We start from the raw sequence: 19,281 nt of genomic DNA on the forward strand, positions 1-19,281 counted from the left end.
ACCTTTTGAGAGTCTTCTCATGGATGCACTTGAAAGGGGAGAAAAGAAAAAACAGGAGAAAAAAAAAACACACACAAAAAAACAAACAAACAAACAATTGAAGATCAATCCATAGAAAAATAATCACGAAAGAGTGATTCACCTTTGTTAACTCATTTTGTAAGAACAGTTTTACCTTCCTTGTGTGTATTTGTTTTGTATGCGTTTTGTGATATCTGAAAATGTGTCATTGTCCCCGCAATTATCTGTTTACGCTGTTTCGAAAGTGGTAATAAAGTAGTTTTATAGGAAAGGGTAAAAACACAGATATAATGTCACACTCTTTTGACTGTAATTCAATGTAATATCAAATTGCTAGAGAAAAGAGATTTTTTTTTTTTTTTTTTTAATCAGCGATCGTTTTTCTAATTATATTCCTTTTTTTCTATTTTATTTTTTTCTTATTTAATTCTATTTTGGTTTAGTTTGTTTTATTCCATCTTATTTCATTTAACTCATTTTATCATTTCTCTTTATTCCCTTTTTTCTTTCTTTAAATAAATACGTATCTTATTTCGTTTCGGTTCATTTTATTATTTTCGTTTTTCATGTTACGTTACTTTACTTTTGGAAAGGCTGTCTGTGTTGAATATATGTTTTGTTTGTTTTTTTTGTGTGTGTGTGTTTGGTTTTATTTTCAGATTATAGTGAAAGAATTTTAGGTATAAGACGAAAATGGGGATGAGGATTAGGAGCAAGAGGAGAAGAAAAAGAAGTGGGAAGAGGAGGCAGAAGAAGATTGAAGAAGAAGAAGAAGATGATGATGATGATGATGGTGAAGAAGAAGAAGAACAACAACAACAACAACTACTACTACAACAACAACAAGGAGCAGGTGGAGGAGGGGGAAGAAGGAGAAAAAGGAGGAGGAGGAGAAGAAGAAGAAGAAGAAGAACAACAACAACAACAAGGAGGAGGGGGAAGAAGAGGAGAAGGAGGAGGAAGAAGAGGAGGAGAAGGAGGAAGAAGAAGGTTACCATTGTGTTGACAGGCAGACTGTGGAACAGTGATCTTCTGTTAGAATGCCGAAGCTAGAACCAGAACATTCGTTACACTGTCTCGGCGGATGGTTGGCTGGGCAATAGCGTGTTTGCTGAGAAATGGAAGAACCACCCTCAGCGTTGTTAGTTACGGCAGCAAGTCTCGAGAGACGAGCCAAACTTTTCGATTCCAGACAGATATCCCCCCCCCCCCCCCATGCCTTCCCCCTCCCCCGCCCCCCTTCAACCCTCCCCCCAACATCCCCCCCCCCCGCACCCTTCCCCCCCCCCCCCCCCCCCCCGATCCCCTCCCCCCACACATACAACCCGCCGACTTGATCTAAACTCTCCTTGGAGCGGATTTGATGTTTGTCGCGCACAGATTTCTTTGAGCATCTTTGTGAAGTCATTGTCGAAACGACAGAACTTTTGTTGTTGTTTTGCTTTCTCCATCTGGACTTGTTGACTTACTTGTGTAAACAAAGTGAGTCTATGTTTTAACCCGGTGTTCGGTTGTGTGTGTGTGTTAAACTTTAACATTGCCATTTTCTTTGGAAATACTTTGTCTGCCAATACCAAATTTGACTTAAACATAGTATGAAAAAAAATCTTCACAGTCATACCAATAACAGGTTGTACGTCTCCCGAATTAAGCCGTTTTTTTCGAATCATTCACGGTTTTATTCCGTTGAGGATTTTTCCGAAATCCGAAAATTCTAAAAATCGCTTCCCACTGAGTTAAGCCTACTAGCAGGTAGGTTGTGTTCGAAGGCATGGCCTCGTTCTTCTTGTTCACAATTAAAAGGAAAGAAATGCAAAATCTGGACAGAACACATACAGTAATACTAACTACAACATCGACGTGTTTACTGCATATAAATATTCCAAATTGGACACTGAAATAACTGGAATGAACATAAAACCCATTTTTAAACAAGGAATTGACAATATGTTTCGATCTGAAAATGGGGAATACATAATGTTACTTTGCCTTCCCACACATTCTAACTCAAGAAGGAGTAGCTATATTATTTGAAAATAAATTTGAATTCCAATTAAAGAAAGTATACAAGATCCTGAAGGGAACTATATATTTGCTTCTGTCCGTATTAGGGAAAAAGACTATTTGAATCATTAGCATTTATGGACCAAATAGAGATAATCCAGACTTCTATATTTGAAGTAGAAAAACACATGCTTGAAGTAGGCTACGAAAACCTTATCACTGGGGGGAGACTGGAATCTTGTGTTGGATCCAACTTATGACTACTGTAATTATAAACACGTGCATATGTAAAAGCTCATGAGCAAGGTTGATAGTATGATAGTTAATTTAGACTTAGTTGATATATGGAGGGAACTTAATCCTGAAACTAGAAGATATACGTGGCGAAGAAATAATCCTCTTCAACAAAGTCGTTTAGATTTTTTCCTGATATCAGACTTTTTGTGCTGTTCTGTAAAAGATGCAGATATAAATCCTGGTTATAGGACAGATCACTCTATGATAACGTTAACAATTACTTTTTAAAAAAAAGATGTAAAAAGAAATACTTTGTGGAAATTTAATTCTTCTCTCTTAAAGGATAAATTATTTCTAGAAGAAATAAAGGAGGTAATAAAAAATGTTACAGAGGAATATGCAGCTTTACCCTATTCTCGGGGAAGTCTCAGTAATGTTCCAAAACACGAAATTGAGCTTACTATACCGGATCAACTATTTTTAGATGTCCTGCTTATGAAGATAAAATCTACAACAATTGCCTTTGCTACAATGAAAAAGCGTGTAACTGGTGAACGCAAGAAAGAATTAGAACACAATATAGAATGTCTTGAAATGAAAGCCACATTAACAGAAGAAGAAAGGCATCAGCTTAACAATGATAAAGAAGAGTTAGTTAAAATCAGAGAAAAACATATGGAAGGTGTTCTTCATCGATCACGGGCAAGGTGGGTAGCTGAGGGAGAAAAAATAAAGTATTTTTGTAATCTTGAAAATCGTAATTATGTCAGTAAACAAATGAGGAAATTAACTTTAAGTAACAGGGATAAAGTAGTAGACAGTAAAGAAATTATCAAAGAAATTAAACGCTTTTACGAAATCTGTACTTAAAGAAACAAGTAGAAGACTGTGAAATATCAGAGTTAGTCGATAATATTCCAAAATTAACAGAAGTAGAAAAGTCTTCGTTAGAGGGAGAAATAACACTAGATGAAGCAACTTATGCATTAAAAAGTATGAAAAATAACAAGAGCCCTGGTTCGGACGGATTCACGGTAGAATTTTTCAAGTTTTTTTTTGGCAACAAATTGGTGTATTCGTAGTAAGAGCACTAAATGATAGTTTTCGAAGCGGTCAACTCTCACCACCTCAGAGGGAAGGCATTATCATATGCATTCCTAAAGAGGATAAAGCAAAGGATTTACTTAAAAACTGGAGGCCAATCTCTCTCCTTAATGTTGTTTATAAAATAGGCTCAGCGTGTATTGCGGCTAGAATAAAATACGTACTTCCTGCGTTGATAAATGAGGATCAAACTGGGTTCATCGCTAACAGATTTATGGGAACAATGTCCATCTAATCTATGATATTATTAACTATTTAAATCGGGAAAGATTTCATGGTCTGCTTCTGTGCCTTGATTTTGAAAAGGCCTTTGACTCTGTTGACTGGAGTTTTATGTTCAAAGTCCTTCATGCGTTTGGCTTCTTTGGTGAAGACTTTTGTAGATGGATTTCAGTGTTCTATGATAACATTAAGTCGTCTGTCTCTGTTAACGGTCATATGTCACAGTGGTTTCCTATTTCTAGAGGCTGTAGACAGGGTGACCCAATATCTCCTTATTTATTTATTTTATGTGTCGAAATCCTTGCTGTTATGATAAGGGAAAATGATAATAATTATACAAGGAATTAGAATTGGTGATTATGAATATAAGATATTGCAATATGCTGACGACACTGAACTCTTATTACATGATAATAAAAATACTTTCGTGGAAGTGATGAATACTATTAACACATATGGGAAAAAATCTGGTCTCTTTCTGAATGCTACTAAAACAAATGCTATATGGCTGGGAAAACTAAGGAACTGTTCAAAGCGTTATTTCCCTCATTTAAACATTAAATGGAATCCCCCTCAGTTCAAAATACTTGGCATTTGGTTCACAAACGATTTAGAACACAACGAGGAAATAATCTGAAATGTAAATTTGCAGAAATCAAGACTTTGTATAAAATATGGTTAAAACGACAGATTACCCCCCTAAGAAGAGTTGCAGTGCTTAAATCTTTGATTTTGTCCAAAATCGTCCACTTGTGGATATTGTTGCCAAATCCTCCTGACACCATGATAGACATGATTCAGAAAACAGTGTTTCAGTTTGTATGGAATAAGAAACAAGATAAAATTAGTAGAAACACTGTTGTTAAAGGAATTGATTGGACGCTTCTGTTTCATGGTGTGCAAATTTTATGTTTTCTGGATGGATGTGAAAAAAAAACGTGCTAGTTCAGGGCCGTGGGACATTTTGGGTCTTGATGATGTCATGCTATGTTTGTGTAGTTATGCTTTTGATAACTGATCATGAAAAGGTAATGGCAGTGGAGACTGGTTCAGACATAGTTGCCTGAATCTTTGCAGTTGGACAGAAACCAACAAATTATCCTGAAAACAGCTTACTTCAGGTGGTTGTTGTGGCAGTGTGGTGTACTGAAAAATTATAACCTTATAGCCTTTTTTCTGACTTGTCAGTTTGCATCAAGCTCTTCCCACACCCTCTTCAACCCCTGCATCCCCATCTTAACCCCAAACTCTACTTGTTTATTTCAATTACTTGAAGATCCAAATCGCACATGTCAAGCCACCCCCTAGCCCCTCTAATCCACTCACACCTCTCTCAGGCTACACCTCCCTTCCCAGTTCTTCCCTTCTCCATACAACTGCTGACACTGTTCAGAAACAGTGCTTAACTCATGAAATGGAGTTGGGCAAATACAGCTGAAGAATGAGATCATTCTTCAGTTACAACATCTGTTCCCATTTTCTATTCTTAAAAATGTTGGATATTTAATTTGATTTTGTCTGTGACTATGTGTTCTGTAGTTTGTCAATGTCATGTTGTTTTCACTTACTCAGTATCAGAGGAGCTGAGAAATGTTATGTTGTGTGTACGCTTTAACAAAAGGTTTGTGTGAATTGTTTTTACAGCAAATAATGTTAGAAGTATGACTAGAAAAAAGTGTACTGTCAGACACTGCATAATACAAGTGATTATTTATGTATGATTTTCATTGTGTTACTTACATCGTCAAGAGAGAGATAGAAGGAAGATACCTGGATGTCGATGTTAACAAGATACCACAGTACTACAGACAATTCCTACTCTTCATTATCTGCTTTGAGAAGACATCAACACGAAATCCATGTTTCGTCAGTCCATGCTACTGTTCAGCTCAGATGAACTTCTGAAACATGTGAATTCTCTTTTTCTGTTCCTCTCAGTCTCAAGTATTTCTTCTGCATTGTATTACCGACATGGATAAGCAAGTATTTCGCTGGCCCTTCATGGATTACAATAAACAGGATATTATGGATACTTATCTTGGTATAAAAAAAAGAAGAAGAAGAAGAAGAAAAAAGAAAGAAAAAAAAAGAGAGGAAGACAGTTTGGTCAATAATGTGATGTCTGTCCCGAAAGAAAACTTTCCACACATCCCGTGGGTTTCAGTTAAAATATCACAAGACATTCCATAATTTGCTCCTTCTTCTTCTTCCACTTAACCACCTACATCAGTATGCCGATGAAAACTGTCGTGTTGTGGGAGGTTGCTGTTGAGCAGAATTTAGCTGGGCTACCGCCGAGGGATGTTTTGTTAACTGATAGAGGAGATGGGACGCAGTCCACTGGTGTGTTCGCATCTCCAGCTAGGCCAGTCCGGCTACCGTAGCGGTCCCCGGGAATACACTAACCGGCACAGCCCCAGCCTTCTACGACACTACTTACCAGTGGAAAAAAAAGGACTTGCTGGCTGGCGGGGGAGGGGGGTGGAGGGGCTAAACAGAGGTGTTGGAGGGTAGTGGGGGATGGGGGTGGGGGGTGAGTCTACCCTGTTGTGTCACAGGCAGGAGGCGAGTCTAGACTTGAAGCAGTCCAGCGACTCGGCTGTGACAACCTCCTGGGGCAGTGTATTCCATTCCGGGATGGTACACGGGAAGAAAGACATGTCTGTACTGCGTCCTGCAGACAGGTATGTCGTAGTTGCAGGTGTTGTTTTTCTTGGAGCTCAGCCTGCTGTCTGGGTAGAGGTGTGTCAGACAGGGATAGGGATGTGTCAGACAGGGGATAGAAATGTGTGAGACAGGGGATAGAGGTGTGTCAGGCAGGGATAGGGATGTGTCAGACAGGGGATAGGAATGTGTCAGACATGGGATAGAGGTGTGTCAGGCAGGGGATAGAGTGGATAGAGTTGTGTCAGACAGGGATAGAGATGTGTCAAACATGGGATAAAGATGTGCCTGAAAGGGATAAAGATGTGTCAAACAGGGATAAAGATGTGTCAGGCAGGGGCTAGAGGTGTCAGACAGGGGATAGAGGTGTGTCAGGCAGGGGATAGAGGTGTCAGACAGGGATAGAGATGTGTCAGACAGGGATAGAGGTGTGTCAGTCAGGGGATAGAGGTGTGTCATGGGATAGAGGTGTGTCAGACAGGGGATAGAGGTATTTCAGACAGGGATAGAGGTGTGTCAGAGAGGAGATAGATGTGTCAGGCAGGGGATAGAGGTGTGCCAGACAGGAGATAGAGGTGTGTCAGAGAGGGTATAGAGATGTCTCAGACAGGGGATAGAGTGGATAGAGGTGTATCAGACAGGGATAGAAGTGTGTCAGACAGGGGATAGTGGTGTGTCAGACAGGGGATAGAGGTGTCTCAGACAGGGATAGAGGTGTCAGAGAGGGGATAGAGGTGTGTCAGACACGGGACAGAGATGTGTCAGGCAGGGGATAGAGTGGATAGGAGTGTCAGACAGGGATAGGGATGTGTCAGAAAGGGGATAGATGTGTGTCAGGCAGGGGATAGAAGTGTGTCAGACTGGGATAGGGATTTGTCTGACAGGGGATAGAGGTGTGGCAGACAGGGATAGGGATGTGTCAGACAGGGGATAGGAATGTGTCAGACAGGGGATAGAGGTGTGTCAGGCAGGGGTAGGGATGTGTCAGACAGGGGATAGGGATGTGTCAGACAGGGGATAAGAATGTGTCAGACAGGGGATAGAGGTGTGTCAGGCAGGGAATAGAGTGGATAGAGGTGTGTCAAACAGGGATAGAGATGTGATAGACAGGGGATAAAAATGTGTCAGACAGGGATAAAGATGTGTCAGACAGGGATAAAGATGTGTCAGGCAGGTGATAGAGGTGTCAGACAGGGGATAGAGGTGTGTCAGGCAGGGGAAAGAGATTCAGACAGGGATAGAGATGTGTCAGACAGGGACATAGGTCTCAGACAGGGGATAGAGATATGTCAGATAGAGTATAGAGGTTTGTCAGGCAGGTGATGGAGCTGTCAGGCAGGGGATAGGGTGGATAGAGGTGTATCAGACAGGGATAGAGATGTGTCAGACATGGGATAAAGGTGTGTCAGGCAGGGGATAGAGGTGTCAGACAGGGATAGACGTGTGTCAGGCAGGGATAGAGGTGTGTCAGACAGGGATAAAGTAGATAGAGATGTCATACAGGGGATAGAGGTTTGTCAGACAGGGGATACAGGTGTGTCTGACAGGGATAGAGATGATGTGTGTCAGACAGGGATAAAGATGTGTCTGTCAGAGGATAGAGGTATGTCAGACAGGGATAAAGATGTGTCAGAGAGGGGATAGAGGTGTGTCAGACAGCCATAGGTATGTAAGATAGGGGATAGAGGTGTGTCAGAGAGGGGATAGAGGTGTGTCAGACAGTTGTTAAAGGTGTGTCAGATAGTGGATAGAGGTGTATCAGCCAGTGGATAGAGGTGTGTCAGACAGGGGATAGATGTGTGTCAGACAGGGGATAGGGGTGTGTCAGACAGGGGATACAGGTGTGCCAGACAGGGGACAGCTGTGTTTCAGGCACAGGATAAAGGTGTGTCAGACAGGGGATAGAGGTGTACCAGAGATTGGATAGACGTGTGTCAGAGAGTGGATACAGATGTGTAAGACAGGGGATAGGGGTGTGTCAGAGAGTGGATACAGATGTGTTAGACAGGGGATAGTGGTGTGTCAGACAGGGGATAGGGGTGTGTCAAACAGGTGATACAGGTGTGCCAGACAGGGGATAGATGTGTGTCAGACAGGGGATAGGGGTGTGTTAGACAGGGGATAAATGTGTGTCGGACACGGGATAGAGGTGTTTCAGACAGGAGAAAGAAATGTGTCAGACAGGGGATAGGGGTGTGTCAGACAGGGGATAGAAGTGTGTCAGACAGTGGATAAAGGTGTGTCAGACAGGGGATAGAAGTGTGTCAGACAGGGGATAAAGGTGTGTCAGACAGGGGATAGAAGTGTGTCAGACAGGGGATACAGGTGTGCCAGGCAGGGTATAGATGTGTGTCAGACAGGGGATAGGGGTGTGTCAGACAGTGGATAAAGGTGTGTCAGACAGTGGATAAAGGTGTGTCAGACAGGGGATACAGGTGTGCCAGACAGGGTATAGATGTGTGTCAGACAGGGGATAGGGGTGTGCCAGACAGAGGATAGATGTGTGTCGGACACGGGATAGAAGTGTGTCAGACAGTGGATAGAGGTGTGTCAGACAGTGGATAAAGATGTGTCAGACAGGGGATACAGGTGTGCCAGACAGGGTATAGATGTGTGTCAGACAGGGGATAGGGGTGTGCCAGACAGGGGATAGATGTGTGTCGGACACGGGATAGAAGTGTGTCAGACAGTGGATAGAGGTGTGTCAGACACGGGATAGGGGTGTGTCAGACAGGGGGTACAGATGTGCCAGACAGGGGATAGAGGTGTGTCAGACAGGGGATAGGGGTGTGCCAGACAGGGGATAGATGTATGTCGGACACGGGATAGAGGTGTGTCAGCCAGGGGGATATAGGGGATAGAGGTGTACCAGAGATTGGATAGAGGTGTGCCAGAGAGTGGGTACAGATGTGTCAGACAGGGGATAGAGGTGTGTCAGACAGGGGGATATAGGGGATAGAGGTGTACCAGAGACTGGATAGAGGTGTGCCAGAGAGTGGGTACAGGTGTGTCAGACAGGGGATAGAGGTGTGTCAGACAGGGGGATATAGGGGATAGAGGTGTACCAGAGATTGGATAGAGGTGTGCCAGAGAGTGGGTACAGGTGTGTCAGACAGGGGATAGAGGTGTGTCAGCCAGGGGGATATAGGGGATAGAGGTGTACCAGAGATTGGATAGAGGTGTGCCAGACAGTGGGTACAGGTGTGTCAGACAGGGGATAGAGGGGTGTCAGACAGGGGATAGGGGTGTGTCAGACAGGGGGATACAGGTGTGTCAGTCAGGGGATAGAGGTGTGCCAGACAGGGGATAGAGGTGTGTCAGACAGGGGATAGGGGTGTGCCAGACAAGGGATAGATGTATGTCGGACACGGGATAGAGGTGTGTCAGCCAGGGGGATATAGGGGATAGAGGTGTACCAGAGATTGGATAGAGGTGTGCCAGAGAGTGGGTACACATGTGTCAGACAGGGGATAGAGGTGTGTCAGACAGGGGGATATAGGGGATAGAGGTGTACCAGAGACTGGATAGAGGTGTGCCAGAGAGTGGGTACAGGTGTGTCAGACAGGGGATAGAGGTGTGTCAGACAGGGGGATATAGGGGATAGAGGTGTACCAGATATTGGATAGAGGTGTGCCAGAGAGTGGGTACAGATGTGTCAGACAGGGGATAGAGGTGTGTCAGACAGGGGGATATAGGGGATAGAGGTGTACCAGAGACTGGATAGAGGTGTGCCAGAGAGTGGGTACAGGTGTGTCAGACAGGGGATAGAGGTGTGTCAGACAGGGGGATATAGGGGATAGAGGTGTACCAGAGATTGGATAGAGGTGTGCCAGAGAGTGGGTACAGGTGTGTCAGACAGGGGATAGAGGTGTGTCAGCCAGGGGGATATAGGGGATAGAGGTGTACCAGAGATTGGATAGAGGTGTGCCAGACAGTGGGTACAGGTGTGTCAGACAGGGGATAGAGGGGTGTCAGACAGGGGATAGGGGTATGTCAGACAGGGGGATACAGGTGTGTCAGTCAGGGGATAGAGGTGTGCCAGACAGGGGATAGAGGTGTGTCAGACAGGGGATAGGGGTGTACCAGACAGGGGATAGATGTATGTCGGACACGGGATAGAGGTGTGTCAGCCAGGGGGATATAGGGGATAGAGGTGTACCAGAGATTGGATAGAGGTGTGCCAGAGAGTGGGTACAGATGTGTCAGACAGGGGATAGAGGTGTGTCAGACAGGGGGATATAGGGGATAGAGGTGTACCAGAGACTGGATAGAGGTGTGCCAGAGAGTGGGTACAGGTGTGTCAGACAGGGGATAGAGGTGTGTCAGACAGGGGGATATAGGGGATAGAGGTGTACCAGAGATTGGATAGAGGTGTGCCAGAGAGTGGTTACAGGTGTGTCAGACAGGGGATAGAGGTGTGTCAGCCAGGGGGATATAGGGGATAGAGGTGTACCAGAGATTGGATAGAGGTGTGCCAGACAGTGGGTACAGGTGTGTCAGACAGGGGATAGAGGGGTGTCAGACAGGGGATAGGGGTGTGTCAGACAGGGGGATACAGGTGTGTCAGTCAGGGGATAGAGGTGTGTCGGACACGGGATAGAGGTGTGTCAGACAGGGTATACAGGTGTGTCAGACGGGATAGATGTGTGTCGGACACGGGATAGAGGTGTGTCAGACAGTGGATAGGGGTGTGTCAGACAGGGGATAGAGGTGTGTCAGATAGGCGGTATTGGTGTGTCTGACAGGGGATATAGGTGTGTCAGTGAATAGAGGTGTGTGAGACAGACAGGGGATAGAAAGGTGTGACAGAGAGTGGATAGAAGTGTGCCAGATACTGGATAGAGTCAGACAGTGGATAGAGGCGTGTCAAACAGTGGATGGAAGTGTGTCAGACAGGGGATAGACGTTTGTCAGACAGGGTATATAGGTGTGTCAGGGGATAGAGGTGTGTCAGACAGGAGAGATAGGTGTGTCATGGGATAGAGGTGTGTGAGACAGGAGAGAGAGGTGTGCAGGACGAGATAGAGGTGTGTCAAACAGGGGATAGAAGTGTCAGGGGATACAGGTGTGTCACTCAGGGGATAGAGGTGTGTCAGATAGGCGGTAAAGGTGTATCTGACAGGTCATGTAGGTGTATCAGGGGATAGAGGTGTACCAGAGATTGGATAGAGGTGTGTCAGACAGGGGATACAGTTATGCCAGACAGGGGATAGCTGTGTGTCAGACACGGGATAGAGGTGTGTCAGCCAGGGGGATATAGGGGATAGAGGTGTACCAGAGATTGGATAGAGGTGTGTCAGAGAGTGGTTACAGATGTGTCAGACAGGGGATAGAGGTGTGTCAGACATCGGATAGGGGTGTGTCAGACAGGGGGATAGAGGTGTGTCAGACAGTCGATACAGGTGTGTCAGACAGGGGGATAGAGGTGTGTCAGACAGGGGATAAAGGTGTGTCAGACAGGGAATACAGTTATGCCAGACAGGGGATAGCTGTGTGTCAGACACGGGATAGAGGTGTGTCAGACAGGGGATAAAGGTGTGTCAGACAGGGGATAGCTGTGTGTCAGATACGGGATAGAGGTGTGTCAGCCAGGGGGATAGAGGGGATAGAGGTGTACCAGAGATTGGATAGATGTGTGTCAGAGAGTGGCTACAGATGTGTAAGACAGGGGATAGAGGTGTGCCAGACAGGGAGATACAGATGTGTCAGACAGGGGATAGAAGTGTGTCAGACAGGGTATAGTGGTGTGTCAGACAGGTGATACAGGTGTGCCAGACAGGGGATAGATGTGTGTCAGACAGGGGATAGGGGTGTGTTAGACAGGGGATAAATGTGTGTCGGACACGGGATAGAGGTGTTTCAGACAGGAGAAAGAAATGTCTCAGACAGGGGATAGGGGTGTGTCAGACAGAGGGATAGAGGTGTGTCAGATAGTGGATAGAGGTGTCAGACAGGGGATAGAGGTGTGTCAGATAGGAGTATAGAGGTAATTCAGATAGTGGATAGATGTGTTTCAGATAGTGGTTGATGAAGATTGATATGGTAGATAGGCCGCCTCCCCCCCCCCCCCCCCGCCCCGCGCACCTCCTCCCCGAGGAATTGGAGGAGAGACATAGATAGTGTTCCGTCCCCCCGCTTGCGCCGCGTAGGAATGAGGAAGATGAGATATAGGAGGGATAGGATAGAGGGGTTTATATAAGAATTAAGGAGGGAGATAGAATGAATAGATGGAAATAGAGATTTGGGAGATGAGAGATAGAAGACAAACTAAACAAGGATATGGCTCTCGCTCGCTCTCGCTCTCTCAGAAGGAAGGCATGGGGAATGCCTCCCCGTCTCGCTCGGATATTATGTAAGAAGAAAGAGTGTCACTTTAGGTCATGCGTGGTTTGAGGCGTTGGAATACCCCCCCCCCTCTGTCGGCCCCCCTCGTTGTTGTTTTATGTGGTCCGGTTTTCTGAACTTCAGAAGGGGGGTGATGTTGAGGATGATGATGAGTTTATTAATTGACCCGGTATTATGTGTCTGTTGTTTTTAGTGTTTTTTTGGTTGTTTGTTGGTTTTTTGGTTTGTCAGTTCTCCGCGCCGCGTCGCACCCCTCGCGGGTTTGCTTGCTGATATAGAGAGAAGATTGTGGCGGGGGGGGGGGTGGGGGAGAAGGAATATGAATGAGATATTTATGGGAATTGATTGGCCCGGTATGGGATATAATAAGGAGGGAGATGAAAGAGAGATAAGATACGCCTCGCGCCGCCTCCCCCCTCGCGTTCTAGATTTAGGATGATAGGAATGGGTGGGATATGAGTGAGTAGATAAGATGGGATAAGATATAGAGAAATAAAATGAAGGAGAAAAATGACGAAAGAGAGTATATATACGTGGCGCCGATAGAATGAGTTGTTGATAGATGATGGATAGAGTAGGAGATTATATGGAATATGTTGATGAGAGAGCACTATAGAGGGATGGATGAGGTACCGTTCCCCGGATGATGGTGATGCGCGCCTCTAGTGGGATATAGAGCCCCTCCCGCCCTCCGCTCCGCCCACGAATATTATAGATGATGATTTGGGGATTGGGGGAATGATGTTATTTTATGAATGGAGTTGATGATTATAAGATTGAGGATTATTTATTGATTTATTAGAGGGGATTGGATGTTGTTTGTTTCAGATTTCAGGACAGTCAGTTCATTTAAGTTTCGGTTTTTTTAGACTCTGAACCCAGGGTGGGGGACGCCCGCCGCGTGGGGATGGGTGTCGGGGGGACGGCCCGGGGATGATGATTGGGGTTGATAGGGGGGGGGGGGGCCTCCTTTCCTTTTTTTTTGGGTTGGTTGTGCTGGAGGGGTGGTTGAGGGGTGGGGTGCTAGAGGGGGTGTTGGGGGGGATCGGACGCGCGTCGAGGGGTGAGATTTTTTTTGGGAGGTGTGGAGGGGGGTTGGGATGTGGGGGGAGGATATCGGTGGGGGAAGGGAGAGGTGGGAGGGGGGGGAAGGGGATAGGAGGAGGGGGAGTGTAGAGATAGGGTTGGATGGAGGATGCGCGCACGCTCCCCCGGGGGAAATTGGGGGGTTGCCCCCCTCGCGGTGGGAGGGATAGAGGGGTGGGTGGGGTGAGGGGAGAGGGAGGGGGGGGAGGGAGGGAAGGGGGGGAGTTAGTGGGATGATGTTGATGAATAAAGATAGAATAGAGATAGGATTTAGTCCAATAGTTAAGTGGAAGAGAAGATTGATGACGCTCTGCTTCCTCCTCCCTCTGGTGAAGGATATTTAGTTATGTTGGATTTAATTTGAGGTGTTTTTTTTAGTGTAGTAGAGGTATAGAGGCCCCCCCCCCCCCTGCGCCCCCAGGTGGAGGGGTCAGCAGGTATATTTGAGGTTTAGTTTGTGGAATTATTATATTTTGTGTAGGATTGTGATATTAGGGATCTCTGATAGGGGGAAGATAGAGGGAGAAAATTATAGAGGTTGGAATTTAAAATTGATAGGAGGAGGCCTCCCGCGCCCGCCCCCCGCGATAGTAGAAGGATATGAGAGAAATCCCGCTGCCCCACCCCCCCCCCCCGCATGGGAAGGATAGTCCGCGCCCTCGCGCGCTATGGATTGGATGATTTTTTAGTAGTAGGGGGGGGGGTAGAGGTTGTGTCTGTCATCAGAGTTTTTCTATTTTCTCATCAGGATTTTCAGGAGTAGGGGGGGGATGTGACCCCCTGGAGATGGTTAGGGGAGGGAGGGAGGTGGGGCCCGCTACTCGCCCCCCCCGCGTCCCCCCCCCCCCCGGGATGATGATGGGCGGGCTGGGGAGATTTTTGGGGGAGGGATAGGGGGGGATGGGAGGGGTGGTTAGATTGAGTTGGGATGGAAGGGGGGTGCGTCGCCCCCGGTTGGATGAAGAGAAGGGGGGGATGAGGATGGTGACGGGATTGGTTCCGGGGATTGCAAGATAGGAATGCCCCCGAAGTGATATAGTATGTAGTAGTTGGATTTGATAGATAGGTTGATATAGATGTGTTAGATTGTGGAGTGGTTGTTGTGTTGTCAGATAGTGGAGATTATTTTAATTGAGGTGTTGTCTGGAGACGGGGGATTTGTGGTGTGTTGTCTCCCGCTCCCCCCCGCCCGCTTGGTTCTTGTTTTTTTGTGTTGGTTGTTTGTTGGGTAACGACTTTCGTGGTCGCCTCGCTCCCACCCGGTTTTGTTTGTTTGTGTCGACAGGGGAGAGGGAGGGGGAGGGATGGGATAGAGGTATGTCAGACAGGAGTATAGAAGTGTGTCAGATAGTTGATAGAGATGTGTCAAACAGGGGATAGAGGTGTGTCAGACAGGAGTATAGAGGTGTGAGAGAGGTGTGTCAAACAGGGGATAGAGGTGTGTCAGACAGGAGTATAGAAGTGTGTCAGATAGTTGATAGAGATGTGTCAAACAGGGGATAGAGGTGTGTCAGACAGGGGATAGAGGTGTGTCAGACAGGAGTATAGAGGTGTGTCAGGCAGGGGATAGAAGTATGTCAGATAGTGGAGAGAGGTGTGTCAGATAGTTGATAGAGGTGTGTCAGACAGGGAATAGAGGTGTGTCAGACAGGGGAGACAGGGGATAGAGATGTGTCAGACAGGGGATAGAGGTGTGTCAGACAGGAGATAGAGGTGTGTCAGACAGGGGATAGAGGTAGAGGTGTGTCAGACAGGGGATAGAGGTGTGACAGGGGATAGAGGTGTGTCAGACAGGAGATAGAGGTGTGTCAGGGGATAGAGGTGTGTCAGACAGGGGATAGAGGTGTGTCAGTCAGTTGATAGAGGTGTGTCAGGGGATAGAGGTGTGTCAGGGGATAGGGGTGTGTCAGACAGGGGATAGAGGTAGAGGTGTGTCAGACAGGGGATAGAGGTGTGACAGGGGATAGAGGTGTGTCAGGGGATAGAGGTGTGTCAGACAGGGGATAGAGGTGTGTCAGGGGATAGAGGTGTGTCAGACAGGGGATAGAGGTGTGTCAGACAGGGGATAGAGGTGTGTCAGGGGATAGAGGTGTGTCAGGGGATAGAGGTGTGTCAGACAGGGGATAGAGGTGTGTCAGGGGATAGAGGTGTGACAGGGGATAGAGGTGTGTCAGTCAGGGGATAGAGGTGTGTCAGGGGATAGAGGTGTGTCAGACAGGAGATAGAGGTGTGTCAGGGGATAGAGGTGTGTCAGGGGATAGAGGTGTGGCAGGCAGGAGATAGAGGTGTGTCAGACAGGAGATAGAGGTGTGTCAGACAGGAGATAGAGGTGTGACAGGGGGTAGAGGTGTGTCAGGGGATAGAGGTGTGTCAGACAGGGGATAGAGGTGTGGCAGGCAGGAGATAGAGGTGTGTCAGACAGGGGATAGAGGTGTGTCAGACAGGAGATAGAGGTGTGTCAGACAGGGGATAGAGGTGTGTCAGACAGGAGATAGAGGTGTGTCAGACAGGGGATAGAGGTGTGACAGGGGGTAGAGGTGTGTCAGGGGATAGAGGTGTGTCAGACAGGGGATAGATGTGTGGCAGGCAGGAGATAGAGGTGTGGCAGGCAGGGGATAGAAGTATGTCAGATAGTGGATAGAGGTGTGTCAAATACTTGATAGAGGTGTGTCAGACAGGGAATAGAGGTGTGTCAGATAGGGGAGACAGGGGAGAGGTGTGTCAGACAGGTGATAGAGATGTGTCAGACAGGGGATAGAGGTGTGTCAGACAGGGGATAGAGGTGTGTCAGACAGGTGATAGAGATGTGTCAGACAGGGGATTGGTTGTTCAGGTGATAGAGGTTGTGTTCAGATAGGGGAATAGAGTGGTAGACAGGTGATAGAGATGTGTCAGACAGGGGATAGAGATTTAATTAACAGATAATAACAAAGTGTCAGTCAGGGGATAGAAGTGTGTCAGTCAGGGGTGGTTCTCGCGAGCGGTCTGCGGTAGCCAGGTTCTTCGACTATTGGTCTTGATCATGTCTGTCGGTCAGTTTACCGTTCATTACTCCACAATCCTATTTGTCTATGCATTTGCATCTGCCATTTTACTAGATTGCACTTCTCATTTATCTTCGATCTTTCTGTCTGTCTGTCTATCTGTCTGTCTGTCTGTCTATCTATCTATCTATCTATCTATCTATCTATCTGTTCATTCGTCCATCCATCCATCAATCCACATATATGTGTCTGTTTGTATGAGTATGTGTTCGATATACATTTATGTAATGAACATTTGCACTCATATCTTTTTGTACTTTCGTTTCGTTTTCTTTGTTTCCGAATAGAAAAGAAAAATATTTCATGGGGTCGTTTATTTTCTTACCTTGCTGGTCAAGTCGTGATTTCAACAACTGAATTAATTTTTCTTCCCGCTCTCTCCCGGATCGTTGCCTAGCGATAGTCCACAAGTAAAGAACAGGGTTCAGAGCAGAGTTCACTGGCAACGCAAACACAATCATGGCTTCGCGAATGTTTTTAAAAACTGTTGCAGTGTTTGTATCCACCATCGTTATCAACCCAAACGACAACCAGAAAAGGGCGTCTGTCACAGCCACTTTCCGCATTAGGCGACATGATAAAAAATAGGATCTCTTCGCAGGATCAAATGCTATTCTGTACTTTGGTGTTCGCATGCAGAGGGTGAAATGACCAGCCATTATCATTAAACATGAAATAAAGTTCAGCGCAACCAAAAATGTGAACCATTTGAAAGCTTGGTTTGAGTCATAGCGTTGAAATAAAGCCAGACGACAAAGGCCGGATTGACCACTGAGTCCCCAATGAGCGAGTCCAGGAAGGAACGGAACTACAGACAACAAGATCCCAATAACCCACGAAAGTGTACAAGCCAAAGCAGTGGATACTTTAGTGAATTTCAGGGAACTACCAGGGAAGCAAAGGAAGACGACATGCTCCAAAGTGATGAACCAGATGATCAACACTGATACTTCGCTGGACAGGAAAGAAAGGAATCCACATATTTTACAAGCTATACTGCTGATCCATGCTTCTTGCAGCTGGAGATAGCGTCCATGGAATAGCTGATCAGCGACAACAACCATGCTGGTTTGACTTCCCATACATATGTTAGCAAACTGTAAGTGTACAACAGATAGTATGAAAACATCTCCAAGCATTAGCTGACATGAAAATGAAACTATGAAGCAAGCTATGTTCCCTACAATGGCGACAACGCTCACCAACCAAAAGAAGATTCTGTACATCTCAAACGGTATGATTCTTTTACAGGAAGGAAGCACAGTGTCTGGTGAGTAGCAGTCTACACTAAATTGCTGCAAAGAAAATACATTCCGACAGCAAAATCTATAATCTGGAGAAAAGATGCGTTTGATGTTATCTAAGTTTGCAAACAAATCCAGTGGAAAGTTGTGAATAGGATTCTCTCTTAAATCCAATTCAATCAATTGTGGTGAAGTTTTAAAACCTGTTGGCCCAATTACTTTAACAACACAAAAGGATAAATTTAAAAAAATTATATTTGGCAAATATATTGACCACTCATTGTTAAATGTGTGGAGACCTGTTTCAGACATGTCCACTTTTTGCAATGCATAATGGATATTCTTTCCGTGTTTACTTGTTATGTGGTCGAGAGGGTTGTTTGCTAAATGCAGGACTCTTAAATTGGATAGCTCCAGAAAAACGTTCATATCAAGTGTTCTTATGTCATTACTTGAAAAATCAATTGTCTGTAAATTGACGAGCTTCGTAACTGAGATGTTCACTAAGGAACAACGAGAGAGGCTAAGATGAATGATGTTTAAATGTCCAACAAAGGTAGCCAGTGACATTCCCGATCCCTTGCCATCAACATAGCGAAGAGAGGGGAGAAGTTCATTGGTGAAAGGTTTACTACACATAACGGTGTAACCTTCACACAGACAGCCTTCAGAACAAGTCATGTCACACATCAGTTCATCATCCCGCTTTGGACACTGACCCCAGCCATCACAGAGATGATCGCCATGCACACAAATTCTGGAAGCTCGACATCGGTAGAAACCAGCACAGGAAAATGTCTCACAGTTTTGTTCGTCTTCTCCATCAACGCAGTCAGAAAATCCATTGCACAAAGTGTAGACAGGGAGACAGAGCCATTCTTCCAGGCAACGATAATGGCTGTCCGGGCATGACTGGCCCTCTTCCATCACCTGTGCAGTGAAGTAGCCAGTCCCATCCAACTGGATGTGAAGCAGTCGGTGAGTCTCTACCTGCCTGCTGTCAGCATAAAAGGTGCTATCTTCTTTGCAATCGTCCTCATCAGAGTCGTCCAGACAGTCTGAGTATTCGTTGCAACACTGACTAGCCAGAACACACTGGCCATTGTCGCACTTGAAGCCTTCACATAGAGGCCGTTCACAGAATGACTCGTCACTGTTATCAGGGCAGTCCTGTCTAAAGTCACATACCAAACTGTAATGCAGTGTATGGATGTCATCATAATCGCATCTGAACGTGACGTGCATATAGACACCCTTTTCATCAGAAACCATCTTTGCATTCTGCTGATCAGACACATTCAGGCGTATCC

The sequence above is a fragment of the Babylonia areolata genome, chromosome 1 (genome assembly GCF_041734735.1).
Source record: "Babylonia areolata isolate BAREFJ2019XMU chromosome 1, ASM4173473v1, whole genome shotgun sequence".
NCBI classification, from domain to species: Eukaryota; Metazoa; Mollusca; class Gastropoda; order Neogastropoda; family Buccinidae; genus Babylonia; species Babylonia areolata.